We start from the raw sequence: 14,411 nt of genomic DNA, 5'->3' as shown, positions 1-14,411 counted from the left end.
GGCGGAAAGAAATATTATTGGGGGGGGAGGGGAGAGAGACCCGGTGTAGTTGTAAAGACTGCTTCAAAACAAAACAAAACCCAGCAACCTGTCAATCGTTAATGCTGCCCAGACCGTTGTCGTTACGTGACCTCTCTCTTTTCCAGGGTGCCTTCCAACCTGTAATCGTTTGTTTGTTATGTCTCAGAGAACAATAATGGGAAACAAAGGAAGGGAGGGAGGGAGGGAGGGAGGGGGTTCCCCAAAGGAATTTGCAAAGGGAAAGTTTTTATCTTAAAAAGAAAAATCCTTCCCCGCTAAGTGCAACCAAACACGTAATTTCAGATCCAAAGAAAGGAATAAGGTCTTCCTTCATCTGCTTATCTTTTGATCCCCCCCGCCTCCGCGGAAAGCCATTCAAACACGCAAACAAGAAGGCTACATCTATCCCGAACCATAAACCAATTAAGCCAGAGTATCTTAGATCCCGGTTCAATATACACCTCGATTTCAAATACGTATATCTCAAATTACTTTGGTCATTTTGGAAGTTGGATTTTATATGGATCGGGGCCCTGGACCCGAGAAGCGTTAAAGAAAAAAAAACCCTCTCCGGGCTTCACCCCCAGGAGAAGAAAAAGTCAGGTGCTGGCGTCACACCCTTCCAGGCGATTTAGAAGGGGGTCATTAATTTCCTTTAAGGCACCCTAAGAGACCTGTAAAAAGGTAAAGGTAGAGGTTCCCTTGCTCGAAAGCCAGTCGAATCCGACTCTAGGGTTGCGGTGCTCATCTCCGTTTCAAAGCCGAAGAGCCAGCGCTGTCCGAAGACATTTCCGTGGTCATGACTAAACACCAAGGCGCACGGAACGCTGTTACCTTCCCACCGAAGCGGTACCTATTTATCTACTTGCAATTTCTTGCTTTCGAACTGCTAGGTTGGCAGGAAAGAGACCTGTACGCAGGGCTTATTCCCACAAGGTACATGTACTGTACGTACAAAAAACGGACGTTATCTTTTGCATGTTCGAATGTTTGCTATTCTGAACCTGTTTGAATCCATTGGCGTGGAGTGTGAAAAGTGAAGTATGCCCACGCCAAATAAATAAATAATTTTTCTTTTAAAGGTCTAAATACATTGTAAGGGGGGGGGGGGATCAGAAAATCGCCAAACCCTTTGCTCAGACCACCAGCTTGAGCGTGTAAATATGTGTAATACTTGTAGCCTAAAGTGATTTTTGACTTCCAAAGCCGCCGTAGCGCGTTGCAAAGCAGCTGGGAGAAGTCTTACGGAAAGAAGCCGCGGAAAGAAGTCTCTCGAACCAGGAGGTTCTGTCTATGGAAAGGACTGACCAAAAGGCTACCTGCACCTGGGGCCACGCAAGATCAGACGCATCACTGAACTAGGGTTCCCAGCCAGAAGAAGACCTTGTTTTTACAGCTTATAAAGGAGACTGTAAGCGTCTGAAGGAGGACGAAGACTATCCAGAAAGGCATCCCGGACAGTCCAGCGCAACCCTATAAAACCGAGGTAACAGTCGAAGCTGGATGCGTTGCCGACAATCCTCTGCAGGTTTGCTCAAAACCCTGTCCTACAGGCGAGTCCCTATCGGCCCAGTCCAGCCCAATGCTCGGATTTCAGCGGGAGAGAGAGAGAGAGAGAGGGGCAGCGGCGTTCCCAGCCTAGAGGTTCTGCTGCCACCCCCCAGCGGCTTTTGTCTGTCTCGAAGGCCCCCGCCGTGCTGGAGCTCCGAGCAGCACGTCCCCCTCGCCCGCTCCCTTCTTTGGTGCGCCGCTGCAAGACACAGAAGTCACGCCCTTGCCGGGGGAAGTCTTGTTTCCGGTTCGCTTTGCCGCAGTTTTTGAAATGCAGTGCTCGTCCACCTTCAGGTGCTCATGCAGTGCCTGGATCCATCCTGGAGAAGATCCGGAGGGGGTTGGGAATTCCCAAGTGGCAGACTTCCAGCGATCCCTTCAGAAACGTTTCGCCTTCCTACCGCTGTCTTTCCAAAGAGCTTGCTGAGATGCCCATCTCGCTCCTCCGTAATGGCATCTCCACGGAAGGGGAAAAGGCTGCAGTCAAATGGAATGGCGGGTGCTTTTTTGCAGCCCATTCCAGTGATTCTCTGCCTTTCCCGATGTCCCACCAATCACTCTGTCAAAGTACCTGGGTCCCACCATAGCTGAAACAAAAAGCCCACTTTCCCCCAAGGACATTTGTATGTTCACACACAGACTAACAATTCTATTAGTATTTCAAAATGGTAATAGTTCTGTTGGGTATAAATTTTCCAATAAAACACAAAAGTAATAAATTAAAAAATTATAGTAGTTTGATGGGAATTATGGAAAGTGAATCCTTAATAACTGCCATGAATGCCCTGCATTCCACCAGTGGTACATGTCCCGCTGGTTGAGACTAATTCTTTGTGCATGTAATGGACAGTCCCGGACAGTCCAGAATGTGGAAGCCCCATCATTTAGGTAAAATGTTCTCAGTTTGCAAATGTAAAACACAATGGGCCCTGTTGAGAAATGCCCTCCACCCTAGAATCCAGCTCAGTATCTTATTAACTGGGGCTGCCGACCACACATGCCCCAGAGGCTACAATGCTGGTAAAAGACTTGCAGTTCTTATTTATTTGTTCGTTTATTTATTCATTCGATTTTTACCCCACCCTCCCTGCCAAAGCAGGCTCAGGGTGGCTTACAAAGGATAAAACATAAAAACCAATTATAACATAGGTAAAACCATATAAAGCAATCTGATATAAAGTGCTAGCTAGTTGTAATTAATTCTTAGAGATGGTGGCAACAGTTATGTTGGTATAATCTTTGGTCTCTGGTCTGTCTTGCTCATCAGTTTCTCGTTCTTATCATATATATGCAGCAGGCACAGGCTGTAATGATGGAATCAGGGCACGGGCTCTATCTTTCTCAAGCATCTTTAACGATCTTTAGTGATAATGCTAGTGGTGGTGGCTCCTTAACCAAAGGCCTGTTGTAAAAAGGGCTTTCTACCAACTCACCCTAGCCCAAAAGATGGCACGTTACCTTGATACAGTTGATCTGACCACCTGGATCCACACCACCGTAACATTGAGGCTAGACTGTACTTTGTACATACACAGTACATTTGTCTCCCCTTAAAATCAGTGAGGAAACTCCAGTTGGTGCAGAATGCCTCAACTTGGCTATTATCGGGAGCTAGATGGTGCACACATATGACTCCAGTCCTCCAGGCATTTCACTGGCTGCCTGTCAATTACTGGGCTCAGTTTAAGGTATTAGCTATTACATTCAAAGTCCTTCATGGCATTGGACCCTCCCCCTATGCTCTACCACAACAGCTTTGCTCAGTAGAGCAGGGTTTTCTGCGGGTGCTAACCTGCGAATGGGCAAAATCAACAACTGGCTGTACGTGTGCCTTCTCCGTTGTGCCCCAATTTTTTCGAACAACTGTCACAGCGTTTCATAAACTATGCAAAACTGGATTATTCAAGAGAGTTTTTCTACAGAGGCGGTAGAATTGTACTGTACTAAATGATACATAAAATTACCTGGAAAATTGTTAGGGACTGTAGTCTATATTACTGAGTATAGCTTGTTGAAACTAGGATCCTACTATCAAATTTTATGTCATTTAATTGTGTCATGTTACCTAGACTCTGCTTCAGTTCTGTCTTTAGACTTCTGGCTGGTTCTACGGTCCTAATCCTAATGCATTGTTTATTGAACATCCCATTTGTCAGTTGTATAGACTCACTCTGTATAATCCACCTTGAGTCCAAGTGAGACAGGTGGACTACAAATAATGTAAATAAATAAAAGGACTGGCAGAGGAAAAACTACAGGAGATAGGTCATCTTTCTCCAAAGCACAGAGCACCCCAGAGCTTGCTTATGCAAGAGTAAGGACAGAAGGTTTATCATCTCACACCTGGATGGAATGTCACAGGTAATGGGACAGAAACTGAGGCAGCCAAAAGCCTAGACAGTAATTTCTTCCTCTTGGGGCAGGAAGGTCAGGATTGACCCCAGAGGGGGACAGACGCCGTAGAGAAGATTATAAAATCTCAGAACATGAGGGAGAAGCTCTTATACGCTCTTGTCTTAGATTTATTTGTGTTTCTGGGATAAGTGCAAGCCATGAAGGACTAAGTCTTTACCTAAAGACTCCATTTTGACCATGTGTCAAGGGACTATAAGAGACATCCCAATTCTGACAATGAAGGTAAAGCTGCACTTTCCAATGCTGCAATTTCTTTTTCTTTTTTTAATGCCCCCCATAGCACTTTCTTTGGTGCTGTCTTCCTCCTCCTCCTCTTCTTCTCCTGCTTGACGACTATGTTGATGCAGAAATTCACATGCCTTTTCAACAGAGTCAGTTTTTCTTTCTTGTCCATAAATTTGAAGATTGTGACTTCGGGTACAATCCATCTGTAGGGAATGTTGTTCTTCTATAGGATTAAAACCAAGTCTCTATATTTTCTTCTTTTCCTTTTTATTTCAAATGGAATGTCCTTCAACACTTTTATTTCTTTGTCCTTGATTTTCAGGGTAGTTCCATTTGTAGCTTTGAGAATTTGATCTCTCACTTGTCTTCTGGAGAATCTTACCATAACTTCCCCTGGCAGATTATTCTTTCTTGTAAATTCTGAATACGACCTATAGATCATATCAATTTCGCTTTGTAATATATCCGTTTTATATCTGTCATGAGGCCTAAAGCCTCGCACATAGTCTGTTTCAGATTCTCTCCCTTCTCTTCTGGAACACCTTGAAATCTTAGAACATAGCTTGCTCTTTCCATTTGTAGCTGTAACAAATGAGACTCCTCCATCATTCTCTTTTTCTCCATCACCTGCAGTTGTTTTTTGAGCTTCTTGATGTTGGCATCCATTTCTTTCAGTGGATTGAAAAGCTTCTTGGTGTTGGCATCCACTTCTTTCAGTTAATTGAGTCTGCTGTGCATCGAACTTATGGTGCAATGCCATAACTTGTTCCAGCAGAGGGCACAGTGCTTCAGTCAGCATCTTTTGTAGCTCTGTAGTTGTATCCTGTCTAGGCACAGAACTTGCTGGGCTGGCAGTTCCGGCAAGAAGCTTAGGTTTCACTTGCTTGTCTTTCTCATCCTTCCTCGTGGGTGCCATGTTTTGGAATTGTTTACTTTTTATAAAAGTTATACCAGTCTCTGATACTCTTAAATCCACCTGGTAAGTTCTTAAATGCTCTTTATTTCAATCCATCATGCTTCATTAGCTCACCCCCCTTTTTGTAGTAGCTCAAAGTTCACTTAGTTTTTCTTAGCGGGGGAGAGTTCCCTCCCGCCCTCGCTTTCAAAGGGGAGGTTTTCAGCTAGTTCTTCAGTGTTTCTCTCTTAGACATTAACTCACATTTCAATGATAAGTTCGCTTTTGTTTTCAATTTGCTTGGCCACCAAACGCTTGCTCCTGTGTGCAATTTTTAGTTCCCATTTGGGATGCTCCGCAGCGGGACCTTTGGGGCATGCAGTAGCCCCCCTTCACCAGCAGGGTCACTGGGGGAAGGGCTCTCTAGCACCCCATGGCTGGGAGCCCAACGCAAGGGCTCCTGGGGTGGCATGCACAGTCACACTCCCTCTCAACCACGGGCTCTGACAGCCGTCTCTTGGAGCTGCGGGAGAAAGCGACCACCATGGCGAATGCCGAAACCCATAAAACCCCAATGCTGCAATTTCAAGAAGTTTAGCATGTCCTAGGTAAACATATTTGGGATAAGTACCCAATGTAGGGGGACAGGATTTTGTGTTTTCACCTTTTCTCTGTATCTCTGCTCAGCCTGATGCTTGAACAGACTATGTGTGCTCTTTTTATTTTTGTTTATTAAACTTTATTATATTTTGAATGCTCAGAGGCTGATATGTGTAGATACAACACACCTATTCAGCCCTGCTTTCTAAAGAGTGGCAAAGGGGCAGTGGCAGCTCACCATCCCTTGAGCACAATAGCTTGGAAGTGTGAAAGTGTGATGGATTGTCCCCATGCTAGAGGTATGAGTGAAGTGAGAGTCACAGCAACTAAGTGGAACATTTGCAATGCTGATACAGAGTGTTAGATCTGCAGTAAATATTTTCAGATTTACTGGTGGGAGAGAAGTTGGCACCCTTCCCCAGGAGTAAGGGACAGGGGTGGCATCATCAAGTGGAGACTTGGGATGGCAGCAGGCTTTTCTGACCTCTCGTTGGGACCCAAAGGAATGGGGCTTGCAAGCCCATTCCTTCACAAAGGTAATGCAAGAGGCTGCAGTAGGTCTATGACTTTGCCATGCAGTGTCCATCACCTAGAACAGAGGGAGTCATTTACACAACCAGTCACTATAGTAGCTTCCTATTCTAATTTAATTCCTGCAATGCGGAGAAAACCCAAAATCCTTATGAAGTCTGAATTGAATAAAACTGAGTTTGGTAATACTAACGGATTGCATCCCCCCATTTCACTTCTCTCCAAACCACCCACTGAACACTTTCCTCCCCAGTCCTTCTTGCTGTCTGCTTCCTTCCCCCTTCCCCAGTCCTCCCAGTTGTGCCTTTCTTCCTTCCCCACTACATGCTTTCCTCTCAGCCTTCCCAGCCCTCCCCCATTAGGCACGCTTCTCCTACAAGCAACCCACTCTGTCATGTTCCTACCCCCCCGGGCTAATTTCGGATTTTTAAAAATGTAGTTGTACAAATTATATATATATATGTGGAAATCATGGGATTATCCCAGGCTTTCAGAAACACATATTTCAGCCTTAGGTGACCTGCCCCCATGAAGTTTTTGATCCACTCATGGGAGCCTCCATGGGAATTAGAGATATGACTGACAAATTAGCTACATATTGGTCTCATCCAGGAGCAACAGTCTTAAATTGTAACAATGTCAAGTTTTTTGTCGCACAGAGAGCCTCTCTGGGAAACCAATAAGACCACAATCAAATGTTTTTAGTAGGGGTCATTTAGCAGAGAGCTTATATGTGCCCTTTACTCTGGATTGTGGTTTATCTAACCAGTTGAGCAGCAAAGTGCTTTGTGTAGCAGACCATCCTTAAGCAAGGACCTCAGAGGCAAAGATTTATTTGGTGGTGACACTGGCCAAATGAGCGGAAATCTGAGCTTGCTTAAGTCTGCCCTTGTGTTAAGTGTTCAAGGTCTTCAGTAACAGGAAGGGTTTCGTACAGAAATGTAAATCAGATCCTTCAGGCTAATATAAAATGTTTAAATAATACAGCAGGAGGGTTTCGTGGCTGGTGTTTATTTTTTCAGATGCTTCTTGCAAATGGGTTACTTTCTTGAGATTTTCTTTGAAATGCAAAGTATTATTCTTTGTACTAGACTTGGACAATTCTAGATGAAATTGATTGATAGAAGTTCAACAGGAAGTTTATCTTCATGCATTCATAAATACTGTCATGGATTTGAAAGGAATACTTTTTTTTTTACCTGCAGCACTTTAAAAGCTTACATATTTCTGTGTACATGTACTTGCCTGGAACATGGAAGTCCCATTTAGATAAAATGTTGTTCTCACTTTGCAAATATAGTGCATGTATGTGCGCACACCAATCATACCAGTGATTGCCAGCAAAAGTGACACCTCAGTACCTTCAAGTTTCTTTATCACCAACACAGCTGAGCAACACTCACAAGAAGTCCAACAAGACCACAAGTAACTAGGGGTTTGCACTGGACAGAGGGCAAGTCCTTACACAGTGGTAGGCAACTTTGGGAGCACCATGCACACTGATTGAATAATGCGAGCACTGGGTTGGCCTTGTGCATATGTGCCCTGTATAGGATTACCCTTTTTGAGTCCATATTTTGAAGGGAGCTGTGATGCTGCGTTAAAAAAAAAGATTGGTTCCGTGTAGGCTGGTTGGTCTAGGGTTGCCAGCTCGGGGTTGGGAAACTCCTGAAGATTTGGATGAGCTTGGGGAAGACGGGGATCTCAGTGGGCTACAGTGCCACAGAGTCCACCTTCCAAAGCATCCATTTTCTCCAGTGGAACTGATCCCTGTAGTCTGGGGATGAGCTGTATTCCAAGGGATCCCCAAGTCCCACCTGGAGACTGGCATCCCTAGCCTACTTAATATACACTGTAACCAGGAAGGCAATGCACACAACCCAGTTTGGTGTAGTGGTTAAGTGCGCGGACTCTAATCTGGGAGAACCGGGTTTGATTCCCCACTCCTCCACTCACAGCTGCTGGATGACCTTGGGCAAGCCATAGTTTTGGCACAGCTGTTCTTGAAAAAGAGCAGTTTCTGTCAGAGCTCTCTCAGCCTCACCTACCTCACAGGCAATGTTCCCTCTAAGCTCTGGAGGCTTATGAGCAAAAATTCTACTTTGTGAGCTACTGGCATAAAAGCTGTGAGCGAGTGATTTGGCTACTGCACGAATTAGTTTGCTCTGGAGCCCTCCTTCCTGAGCGGAGACAAAAATATGTGAGCCGGAGGCTGAAAAACAGTGAGCTAGCTCACACTAACTTAGCTTAGAGGGAACACTGCTCACAGGGTGTCTGTTGTGGGGAGGGGAAGGGAAAGGAGTTTGTAAGCCACTCTGAGACTCCTTTGGGTAGTGAAGGGTGGGGTATAAATCCAATCTCTTCTCTTCATCTCATGACCACCACATTTCTGATGGCTGTGCCAGTCAGCCCTTACCAGCCTAAATGGGTGGACATGACCAAAGTTTTCAAATGCCCAGTTTCTTCCCAATACCGATAAAGAGTGAAAGAGAAGGCACTGTGTCCTTCTTCACCAGGGAGTGTCTAATCTTAACTGGACAGAGTGTGTGATCTTAACTCTCCCAGGCACAGAGTCTGGGCAAGGACAGATTGATTAATTTTTCCTGGGGCACAGCTGCAACCCCTGGAGGCTGTTTTACTGCTACTATAGATAAAGGGCAAGCACTCTGGGAAAGGGAAGCAGAAAGTTCTTTGCTCCCCCAGTTGAGGACTTCAGGGAAAAGACCTGCTGTAGGATCACAAATACCTATGAAGAACTGAAATCAAGAGTGAGGAAGAAACTGGATCAAGGAATGTAATCATTACTCTGCAGCAAAAATCTGCCTAGACCGGTTTTATCCTGGTTCTCCTCAACAACAATATAAGGTAGGCTAGTTTGGAAAAAGAATGACTAGCCTGAAATGGTTCTGTGCACTTCAAAATGCTGTGGGGTTTTATCCAGTCTTAATTTGAGATCCATAACAATTTATTATTGGGGGGGGGGTTGTTTGTGGCAGGGCTCCTGTGTACCTAATGTGAAGCAAATCCAACAAGGCAACATTTTCCTGTCACTGTCCCTCTATGGCTAACTCATTCAGCTTATTGGATTTCTGCATGTGGGGCTGCTGTTAAAGGTAAAGGTTTTCATTGCTCGAAAGCCAGTCGAATCTGACTCCAGGGGGCAGTGCTCATCTCTGTTTCCAAGCCGAAGAGCCAGCGCTGTCCAAAGATGTTTCCGTGGCCATGTGGCCGGCATGACTAAACGCCGAGGTGCACGGAACGCTGTTACCTTCCCACTGAAGCAGTACTTATTTATCTACTTGCAATTTATCTACTTGCAGGAGCTGGGGCCAGAGAGGGAACTCACTCTGTCACGCAGCACTAGGGTCTCAAAAGGCAGCAGAAAAAACAGATGATAACCCTGCCTGAATTAGCTGATACTCCCTTTTCCCATTGCAGTCATAACCGTTGAGGGTTCAGATTTACCACAGTGTGGTGGTTACAGTGTGATGCTAGTTTCTGGGAGACCCAGGCTCAAAAACCCCTCTGCCTTCAAGTGTGGGCCAGTCACACACACTCAGCCAAACCTACTGTTCAGTACTGTTCAGTGAGGGTAAAAAACAGGAGAGGAGAATGATGTTAGCTCCTTTGGTCCCCTAACAGAGGGTTTTGTCAGAAGCCCTGGTGGTGGATTTTTAAAATTGTAATTCAGCAGCGTTAAAATAGCTTAGCAATGCCAGAGTAAAATAATTCAGACCCAGAGTCCATGTGTGTTTAAAATGGAAAGTTTTTACTAAATTCTAGCATAGGGGAAGGGTAACTGGGATGAAAATAACAACACAGCTAAATAGCTACATCCTCACTCTACAAAGGACAACACTAGAAGAGCTAGCAATGGCTTCTCTGACTTCTTCTTCAGAACAGAACACAAAGACGGGAAGAGGAGCCGTAAAATGCTGAAATACTTTGACACTTTGCTTCCAATGAAACTCCTAGATCAGGGATAGTTTTCCCGGGCTTGCAGATCTAAACTAGCATTGGCTTATACAAAAACATGTGATTTCCTGTGACAACACAAACAGACATTTAACCCCATATATACTGAGTGTTTTTAACATGTAACACCCAACACCCGGGCCACAGCAGCTGCTCCTGCTGATGCTGACCCTGCTGGATCCCAAGCACCACAAGTTCATACTTGTGGAGTGGAACTTTCCCCTGTCCTTCTGGAACCCCCAAAATTCATCTCCCAGAGGATGGTGTGGTGCATAACCAAGCCCATTGCTGGGGTTTTTTTTGGGGGGGTGGTGGGGAGGCAGATTGTATGACTAGCAAAAAAAGGACACAGGGCAAGGTGCTGCACGAGCCTGACAGAAGTGTCTGCTCCAAAAGCAGTGCGCGTAGCACAACATCCATACGTTCAAGGCTCTGTAGGACCCAGATACAGGCTCACAGCACCACAGTGGATGGCAGCGGGTGCTCCACCACACCACAGACCAGTCCAGGAGAGACAATAATGCCGGGAATTCCAAGGTAATAGTCAAGCAGCTTTCATCAGGGGCAAGGAGGTGGTGGAGGGGCATGATGTTTGTTGGAATGGCCAAAGGAATGGCTGGGAGGACGTGCTGGGCCCCCGTGGGTCACTCCTTAGCTATGGGGCATGATGTGTAGCATGGAAATCTTCAGTGGGAAGGGGAACGGGCAAAAACATTATGTGAACAGAGGATGTCCTTTCTTGTTTTGCAACAAGCTTACAGGGAACTTGAAACATGGCTTGCAACAAAATTCAAATATATAATTCATGGTTTTATGTACTTAATTTTGAGGCCTGGTATCTTCAACGAATAACAGAGCATTAGCTTGAGATTAGTGGAACTTCAGGGAAGGAAACTGACCACTTGGTAATCATGCACAAGGCCAGTTCCAGGTTCTGAGGGGCCCTGGGCAGAGAGCACCAAGCTCATCATCAGAATACCTGCTAACATCTCCCTTCCTGCCCACATTCACGGGCCACCTGCACGCCCTTTCCTAAACAGCACTGGATGGTGTGTGCAGGTGGGAGTGCCCGTGCCGTGCCATTAGCAGCACTGATTGCATCACCTGCACATTCTTTTTTGGTGGTGCTGGACAGCCCAGGCAGCCAGAAGCACAGAAGATGGAGCACTTGCAAGACCACAGGCAGGTGGCAGAGGAGGTACGGGGGTGGCGGTGGCGGCAGAGGGCCCTACCAGAAACCATGGTCCCTGGGAGATGCCCCCACCCTCAGCGTATGCTGACTACATTCCTAGTCATGAAAGTAGGGTTCGTTTTCATTTTCCTGTAGGCAAAAAAAAAAGGTGAAAGAGGGAAACAGGACAGCTTAAAATGTTTTTGCTGTAGGCAGGCAAGCTTGACATTGGTATGGCTTCCATTACTATTACCACATGAACCTATTTATTCATTCAATCACATTTTTTAGGAGGTAGAAACAAAACCTAGCTAATTCAGTGTTCCTTCTCTTAAGTTTTCATGTTTCCCCCCCTGACATGTTATATGACAATATGTTGGAGTGTGTATGAGTGAATAGGAGTAACTGAAGACATTCAGCATGTATTCAGGGGGAGGGGAGGGGAGGGGAAGGTACAGGGCTCAGATTTCTACAAGGAAGATGTGCATCTATATACATGGATGGAGCCCGAGCTTGTTCTCCACCAGCATAAGCGTACTTCCATTGACAGAAGATGGGGTGCTTTTCATAATCTCCTCTCCTATTGCAGACCCCCCACAATGCACCCATCAGTGATCTTCGTGGGGGTCCTCTGGCATCATTTCAGAGGTTACCAGAGGGGGATGCTATAGAACGGAGGAGGCAAAAATGTTTTGTTCTTACAGTGAAAACCCACTTGGGGTTCAATCAACTGGTGAGTTCACTAGTGGATTAGGTTCTGGTTTAGTACTTCACATACCAGTACAACCTTCTGTCCCCAGAGTTTCTGTAGGTCTTGTGATCTAACTCTACCGAGCTCAGAGCAGATTGCACGGATATTTAAACATTACCATCAAAAATGTTACTTTGCTTCTAACTGTGCAGTGCGTGGTTTCCACTACAAAGGCAACCCTCTGCTGTGAAGGGGATTCCTCTCAAGCATCAAAAGAATGCATTCTGTCTGCAGTGGAGAACCATCTCTGCAACAATGAGCTACAGGATGGAATCAAAGAATAGGATCCCAGTAAACTAACTTCTGTCCTTGTAGGATCTACAGTTCTGGTAATCTTTAGGTGGGAAGGTTGTTTTAGACTTGGGGGCAGGGGGAGTAATGCCAGTGGCATCATACAACAATGATAAAATATGTCAAGCCTTTGTGGGTAGTGGTATTTAATGCTTCCTTGAGGTCATAGGCTTGCTTCCTGAATATCCTACTACTTTCTCCATATCCCTGCTACTTACCTGCAACCGGTCTCAAAATGACCTTTGATTCTGCCTGCCAACAGCTATGCATAGTGCAGCTTGTAAAGATGTAATGGAAAGTAGGATCTTAGGAGCTATCCATGCTCTTCCGGGAAAGAAATGAACCACTGTACTTGAGTCTGCATAAAGCTTTAACACATACCCCTTATTTGGGTGATTCTTGATCTAGAAACCCCAAATGCTATGGGCATAGTTTTCACTTTTACTATTGCTCCCAAATTTCACCAGTCCAATCTTAGGCATACGAAGACAAAGAAAGCTCAAATATTGAAGTTTTATGCAGTTAGAGTGAATTTTCAATAGCTAAGGCTTCACTGAAAACCAGCATAATAAACCAATGGCTTTAAAGCAAATCTGGTTGCTTCATCATTAAATAGCTGTTGTTGTCTACAGTATTTATACGGTACCATGAACAGATTCCTTATATACTATATACAATGGCTAGAATCCAACAAACCTCAATAGGATTTTTAAACAGGCCTGTAGCCAAAAATTCTGTGATAGCTATCAAAATAAAAGACTGAATGTGCATCATACACACACCTCTGGCAGTTCCCAAGAGAGATCCCAGCCCCCAGAATTTTGTACCTGTAGTTAACAGAATACAATTAGACTGCAGTGCAACAAACAGAAATGTCAATTAACTTCATTAGTAATTGGCCCCACTCCTGTAAGGTGGGAGCAATTGTATAAAATAAAAGCTGGAAATTTCCCCTTTCTGGATGTGTGATTCTAGATTCTGTTGGTTCTAATACCTTAGCTCAGAGGTGGCGAACCTATGGCACAGGTGCCAGAAGTGGCACTCAGAGCCCTCTCTGTGGGCACACGTGCCATCGCCCCAGCAAGGCCCAGACCATCATTAAAGTGTCGAATTCTCTGCCAAATAATGTTAAGTAAATGAAAGCATTTGAGATTGCTTCCCTTATTTTGTTTGGATCATCTTAAGTTAATGTATGCATTGTTTTTTCTAAAGTAAAACCTCAGTATTCAGGTTAAATTGCCGTGTTGGCACTTTGCGATAAATAAGTGGGTTTTGGGTCACAGTTTGGGCATTCGGTCTCTAAAAGGTTCACCATCACTGCCTTAGCTGTATGCTGCTTTATTACTACTATTTACCATTGGCATTTTAATGCTGTTGCATTTCACTCTAATGACTGTTTTTTAAAAGTGTGATTGCATTTTAAAACAGACCATAATTTGCCTTGAGAACTGTTTTTAAGAGGCAGGATATAAATATTTAAAATAAATAAAATATGCCAACATGTCTAAGTTAAAGGTTTTAGCCTGCAGTGTTTCCTATTATTTCTGCATCTCCTTTGATCATAGCATCACATTTGGATTAAGGATGCATAAAAGGCCATTTCTAGCATCTTATACTCAAGATTTATATTGTATCCTAAAATGAGATCACGTATTCACAATTCCATTGAAGAAAATACAACAGGCTACGCACTCTCCTTCATCCCTGTTTGGCAGGAATAGTATTATTTCCCCTTATAACTATCAGAAACTACATGGTTTCTTAAGGGGGAAAAAACACCAAATGTACCTGAAAATCTCCACTGAATACTGGTGTCTAGCATCAGAAAAAGTAACTAAAAGGAGGTCCCTCCTGCTGTGAACATGTTAATATCTTAGTTTAGTATTTAACTGTCAGCAGTCAGAAGACAATACCATTGACAAGTACCTGGCTCTGGCTATTTGGGTTTATTTTTTCCTGGAAAACTGTTTGGGGCGACAGAGTGG

The sequence above is a fragment of the Gekko japonicus genome, unplaced genomic scaffold, assembly GCF_001447785.1.
Source record: "Gekko japonicus isolate JY-2015 unplaced genomic scaffold, Gekko_japonicus_V1.1 scaffold109, whole genome shotgun sequence".
Classification (NCBI taxonomy): Eukaryota; Metazoa; Chordata; class Lepidosauria; order Squamata; family Gekkonidae; genus Gekko; species Gekko japonicus.
The sequence above is the reverse complement of the archived record's forward strand: the minus strand, read 5'-3'. Positions refer to the sequence as shown.